The sequence below is a fragment of the Poecilia formosa genome, unplaced genomic scaffold (genome assembly GCF_000485575.1).
Source record: "Poecilia formosa unplaced genomic scaffold, Poecilia_formosa-5.1.2 Scaffold191, whole genome shotgun sequence".
In the NCBI taxonomy this organism is placed as follows: domain Eukaryota; kingdom Metazoa; phylum Chordata; class Actinopteri; order Cyprinodontiformes; family Poeciliidae; genus Poecilia; species Poecilia formosa.
This window is the reverse complement of record NW_006800130.1, coordinates 930,054-936,079: the sequence shown is the minus strand read 5'-3', so window position 1 is coordinate 936,079 and position 6,026 is coordinate 930,054.

Genomic DNA, 6,026 nt, shown 5'->3' with positions numbered 1-6,026 from the left:
TGTTTTTTTTTTAACAAAGCAATACGCATAAATTTCTGTTTTTCTATTGTGTTTATAATGTAACTTCAGTAAACATCTATAAACTTATCTAGATTATGTCCTAGGTGTTAACAAAATAATTAAAAAGAAAAACCACATAAACACCTAAAGGTCAGAAGTGTAATTATGTACAATACTTAAATAATACGTGTCAGTATCGGTATCGTCATTGGCATCAGCGATACTGGGTCTGTATTTACTTGGTATCATATCAATATGAAAGCATGCAGTATTACACACCTCTACTGGTAGGATGTGTAAAACAATGCAAACAAATTTACAAGAACCACAATAAGAGAAGGACAGCAGGAAACAACTTGAAACCCATCTAAGTCAAAAGCATCTTGCTGCTCTATTCTGTCACTTGGTCATTTTAACTGAGAAGACAAATCAGAGGAGTAGGAAGAAAGAAAAACACCAGAAAAACTTTTGCCAACTGATGAGCTATGTCAATATGTTTTCTTAATTTTTAAAAAATAGAAAATACTTTGCAATTTTATTTTTACTTTTCCTGCTGATAGAGATATTTAACTTGTTAAATACAGTGCATTGCATCATCGTGCTTATTCACAAGTATTATTAAATGTAAACAGTGTATTGCTACCATTCTGCATCTGTTCTGGACATCGTCAGTCCTGCATCATTTTTGGCAGTTAACCTTCACCACTCTTGTTAAAATTTTAGGAAAGCCATTTGATCGATGTGCCTGTGTTTCGTTCCTTGGCATTGTTCCCCAGAGGAGGCATTTGAACGGTCATAAGATGAATATGATAGTCTTTTGTACTCTACTAGCCAGAGGACCTATGTTGCTGCATTGGAAAGATTCCTTCCCTCTGTTTTCATAGTAGTTCACATAAGTTATGTAGCATCTTAACTGGACAACATGAGATGCTCCCTGTAATATTCTGAGTCCTGCCTCTATACCTCTATGTTTACTGAGAAATTTAAAGATGGACAAAAGTTGTTTGTATTCATCATTATCTCTAAAATTTTATGTCACACACTTAATTGCTACATGTTTGATACATTCTCCTTTATGTATCAGTCACTTTTTTATACCTGTCCAATCAAAACTCTTACTAAGAAGTCACAATTTCCTAAACACTAATATTGAACTGACATAGGAAGGACTTCATCAAATTTTCAAACAAACATTTAATAGTCCACTTTGTGTGGCCTATTTGTCAAAAGAAGTCCAATGCCCCAAAAGATGCCTTCACAGAAAAAAGTAAAAAAGTAAAATCCTGCAGTGCTCCATGCCATATGACAGGAGTGTGTGAAAACTGACACACAAGAGTTTTCAAATTGGGGCCCGGGGAGCCGAAGCATAAAATAACTTCAATCTCAGCAGCTCTCCAAGGAATAGAGCAGAAGTGCGACCAACAACAGCACAACAACAGAGAGGCAGGAAGGGGTGAAGGTAGGAGTTATTAGAGGATAAAACATGCCTCTCCATCTCACTCCCTCTCTCTCAGGAACCCCGAGGATGATCAATGGATTTAGTCAGAGGGATATTCAAGCAGAAAATTGCTGCCTTTTTGCTTTTCTTTGAAGTATTTCCAGAATACATACTGGAGCCCCTGTCCACCAAGGTTGAAAATAACAGTGCAAGTGCAGTCTGTACCAGTAATCCTGAAAAAGGGGTGAAAAAAATGTATGGGGGGGGGGATTTGGTGTGGGCAACAAATGTTAAAGGACGCAGGGAGGGTTTAGATTGAAACTTTGCAGGTATAAAATTGAAGGCAGCCAGCTGAACAGACACAGTCAAACTATGGCTATTTTTCAAAACTGAACCTCAGTGGCCACCATGGAAATAAATTAATAAAAAATGACCAAACATAGGACACCACCATGCAAATATGGCTACATGATTTATTTGATCCTGCTCACATGTATTAACTTTAAAAGGTCCAGTTAACTTTTTTCTGGAAAGAAAAGTTATACTTGCTTAACAAATTACTCCCAAATATGAAACTAGTTGTCCACATCATTAAATCCCATAAAGTATGTCAAATTTTGATTTTCTGCAGCAAAAGTAAAATTCATCAAGTTATAACTGACTTAAACATTGATTGGCTGATTCTTACTTAACGCAAAAAGGATTTCTGAGGTCAATGGGATGATGACGGTTCTGTTAAACGAGCCAATGTGCTAAATCGTAGCAGTGACAGGATAAACTCGAGTGTCGGATAGCGAAGACCGCCCCGGCCCCTGGGGGCCCCTGGTGGCCCCTGGTGGCACTATGCAGATGACAGCAGAGGCATGTGGCACACTCGTGGCATTATGAATAGGACACAGCGATGGGGGACCAGACTTCTCAGCTCCCTGCTGTGTGGTGTGATGGCCTCATCTGTTTTCTCATCGCTACTCTAATACATCTGCAGCGCACTCCTTCCTAATTAAGATTCCACCGTTCTATTAGTCATAGGATGGAAAGGATATCACAGAGGGTAGTTTAGCCAGAGTTTTTGGATTAATTGCTGGGCAATTCACCACACACAAGAGTGCTTAGAGAGCCCGAACAAGAACACCAGAGACAATAATTCAGCTCTCTCTTTTTTCCCCCCCCATTCATGGATGTTATTTTTACAGAGACGCCTCCACGGGAATAGGCTCTGCGAACTATTTGTCACATTCTATTCATAACTTTCATTAATAGTAAGTAGGGTTTACTAGTGTGTAGCCATGGGAGACATCGTTTAGAGGTATGGTTATTTAAAACTGAGCGTGTACATACCCAGTTTAGACGTTTTGTTTTTGCTGCTAATGCATTTGCATCAACTGATTAAATATTAACCTGCAGGTTCTAATTATAGTTAGTGTTAAACTTAACATGAAGAAATGAATAGCTCATAAACAGCTAAGCCCCAAATTATTCACACATCTACAAGATTTAGGTAATTTTTAATACTTTGAAAATATTTTTATTTTAGTATATTTTTGCCTATATGTCACCATGGGGAACAGAGCTTTCAGCCACTGCTCGTCAGCTCTGGAACTCACTTCCTACTTATATAGATTAACTTCCCTCATTTAAATCAGCTCAAACTGGCATACTCACTTTAACATAGATTTAACAGTTGTCAAATCTTGTTTATGGGTTTGCTTTTTAAAATGATTGTTTATTGAGCCTATATTGATCTGTTATTTTTTGTCAGGCAATCTTGGGGTTTAGAAAAATGCCATCAAATAAAAAAGCATTATTGATGCATTATTACTGTATTTTGGCAATCATCAAAACAGTTTTTATGCCAGTGTCTTGTTAAGGGGAAAAACAATCTAAAAGGCTACAATTCTCCCCCTACTTCATAGCACATATTGTGGAACTGCTTCTTTTTTATGCATGAATCCACACAAACCATATTATACACTGACCAAAATACTACAGGTAAATCCTGGAGAGAATTTAAAGAAATCCTGCATTTTCAGTGTGGTTCCTATCATGTCAACAACAAGGGATTTCTTGTTATGGTTTAATTCAACAATAGCATTTGCAATTGGGGTTTTGGGCATCTCAAGGGCATTCCTGGTAAAATTACTGAGACTCTGCACCATTTATCACAGCCTGACATGTGTCATGTTCCAGATTCTGGTGCAGAGAGGTTACAGCTGAAGACAGCTCTTTCTTTGTTGAGCAGTCATCAAAGACAACATCTTGTATTTATCAAAACAAAAAGAGAAAGGAAAATCCACTGCAGGAACAGAAACTAGAAAAATGTCATGCTTTCAGATGCTCTATACAAAACACACACAAGTGTTTAATTTAATACATTAACACCAAATAAAACAAATCATGTTTTGTTTTGTTTGTTTTTTAATTGGGTTAAATATGGCTTAATGCATTTTTAGATTCATTCAACAAAATTAGAAATGTTTGTTTGAACTGAAGGCTTGGGCAACTGAAGAAACAGGAAAATCGTATGTTTTACATAGGCAGTTTGTTAGGGGTAACATTAAAACAAAGGGTTATAAGTTGTGCTAACAACTATAATTATTAATATTTTTCCGTATTGCAAATACTGTATATTAACAACCTAATGTCTGGTGTGATACGGCCATAGGCGTAGGAAGCGGGGAGGAGGGGGGGACGTTTGAGACATGTCCCCCCCAATATTGTTGAGAGCCACATTCGTGCCCCACAATAATTTCACCGCAGTTGCGAAGAATTTTAAAATCTTCCACTCGCATGCTTTTATTTTGAAGGTGCATAACAGCGCATTCAGCAGAGTGATTGCTCCCTCCTTCCCCTCCCCCCTCTGAATGGCTCAGAGTAAAGGCAGCAGCAGACGAGTCAGAGAAACTCAGTTTGAAGGAGGAAAACGATCTGTCAGGAATGTTGCCATGAATATCGCTCGTTTATAACATCTTGTTGTCAGTTTACTTTCATATATAGAACTAAATCTTTTTGGTTAAGCGGTTTTAATTCTGGAATAGTCACATGTCCAAAATTGTACTGCTAACTTTGTTTAAAAGTTAGCTAGTCTAGTCACAATGATTTAGAATGAGAGTGAAACAGCAGCCAAATTAGCCTTTTTATTATTTAAAGTGAGCAACACCTGATCATGCTCGACCACTTAACATGTATTTATATTATATTATTTAGATATTTAGGAGAACAGCAGTGCTAGAATGATGTTGAAGAAAGGTGAAGAAGCTCTGGTGAGGTCTTCATTTAGTTTATTGAAATATGTATTAACTGTTTTTAATTTTTAAATAAACTAAACTATTTTATTATGAGAGGAGCAGGTCAGGGAAGACATAGGAGTGGAGTTTCAGAGTGTAAAGATATAAAAATTATATTAATTTCAATAAAACCAGAAAGGAGAACGGGTGAAGACTGATGTCAGGTTAATTTTTTTTCAACGTTTGAATATTTTTTTTCATTATTTCCACACTACAGGGTAATGGTTAGGAGACAATAAGAAAAGTGCTTGAGGAGAGGTTTAACAATAAATTTGTGAAAATTTTTGCTACACAGTAAATAGAGTTGGGATGTATAATAATGCATACATCTGAAAATTAAGTTGTTTAAATTCTCCTTCTGTATGATAAAAAACATACTTTTTATATTTAGTTCACATTCTGACACTGTACATTACTGTAGTGTCTGTTGTAAATCCATGAATCCAGGCAGGAACATCAGGCTGCAGAGAGTCAGAGGAAGGCAGAGACAGAAACACATATCCGTAGATATTTAAGTTAAATGTTTGCGGATGAAAATGACAGGGGAAAAAAACATTTAGGCTTTTTGCTTCAGTGTTTTTTTATGGCTCATGTTTGGTAAGTTACTGAATGCAGGGCTGGAAAGTGAGACTGAGTTAACAGTGAGGAGCTAAGGTGTCTGTTAGATGTGAAAAGTATCATTTTTATTTATTTTGTAGATCAAACTGTTGCGCTGATGTAGAGAGTTGTTAAAGAGGAACAAAACTTGTTTAGATTTTATTTTTGTTGGTCATAATGCTATATTGAATTTAAAACTGTCGAGTCCTATTTTTGAGCTGTTTTCTGCTTTGGTTTTAGAAAGAGGTAGAACCAATTCAATTACCAGTCAATCAGTGCATTTTGACCAATAATCAAATGTCTTTTGACCAATAAGATATATCAGAATCTGGTAACCTGTCTGTGCTACCAGAGTATTTAGCTTGCTAGTTATGAGGCAAATTCTAAAGTGAGTGTTTGTCCTGGAATGACGGTCATTATGCTATGCGTAACTTTAATCTGATTATTGGATTGTAAATAGTAACATGTTAGAATACTTGTTACTGAAACAAGGGTCAGATTAGAGCAGTGGTTCCCAAACTTTTTCCTCTGCGCCCCCCCAGTGGTTTCCAAACATTTTCTGCGCCCCCCCCCTATGGATTACAAATGACTGTCTGGTTGAAACAACGCGTGTGACGGGGGATGGGGAGCATCAACTTTTTTGGGGGCAAAATGAATGTACGTAGCTGAAAATAGACACCAACATCGGTAGCCTACAAGGTACTTGT